The sequence below is a fragment of the Drosophila biarmipes genome, chromosome 2L (genome assembly GCF_025231255.1).
Source record: "Drosophila biarmipes strain raj3 chromosome 2L, RU_DBia_V1.1, whole genome shotgun sequence".
NCBI lineage: Eukaryota > Metazoa > Arthropoda > Insecta > Diptera > Drosophilidae > Drosophila > Drosophila biarmipes.
The window spans coordinates 11852667-11853690 of record NC_066612.1 but is presented as its reverse complement, the minus strand read 5'-3'; positions in this window follow the sequence as shown (position 1 = coordinate 11853690).

The window sequence follows — 1024 nt, the reverse complement described above, 5'->3', positions numbered from 1 at the left end:
CTTCATAAAGTGTCGCTTGCCACACGAATCCGTGGGATGAAGAAACGCCAGCGCAGAACGCTCTATCTTGGAGAACTAAATTTGATTTAGGTCTTTAAGGTCTTTGGTCTTTGGTCTAAACGCAGATGAAAGGCCGGGAATGGCCTGTTTTATTAATACAGAATATTACATGACTGGCCAATCAATTCCTAGTGCTTGTGAGCCGGTCTTTGGCCCATCCATATTTGCATTTGTAAACAGATACGTAGGGCTTCAAGGGGCCACTCAGAATATTGCATTCCCAGTCAATATCTAGTACTTGTGAGCTTCGCAGGACAACATTTTGTGATCATAATGTTGTATTTATATACTAGACTGCCTGTCAGGCCATTCCTACTACTGTTTAGCCTGAGTCTGCTTTCAAAGAAGGTGTCTTCTGGCAATTTTTTTATATAACAGACTCCTACGTGCCTGTTAATCCGCATCTCTATCGATTAGCTATAGTTCCTTGCTCAAAGAAGAGATGACAGTTCGGGTGCCTTTGTAAATGAACTGCCGAATTCCACGTAAACAGACCTACGAAGACGCCCTTCGTGGGCCAGCAAAGTGTTAAGGATGCTCCCTCTTCAAGTTAATTTAATAAGTTAAAGATGAATACCTAAACTATTCCAGTAATTGACATTATTTTAGAAATTCCACAAAAAAAAGGAGAGAGTAATTTTTATTCTTTTGAAAAACTTTTAAAATTCCCCGGCTATAAATTTCGTTCCTTTAGAATTTTAAGCCCCCTTCCTCATTGAAGCCGCTGACTTATACTTGCCGGCATTGTTGGTCATATAAAACTTGGCCAAGACTTTTTATTGTTAAAGGAAACCTTTACAAGGGCCTTTTGGAAACTGTGAATGGAAAATTGCTTCGTCAAGTGAATACGTTTAATTGCTAACAAATGGCAAAGGGCGCAGAGGCTGCGTACAACAGGCGCCAGTGGTTCTTGGCTTACATGTGAGACAAAATGCGCTTGACGGCGCCATTTGTCCACAGGTTA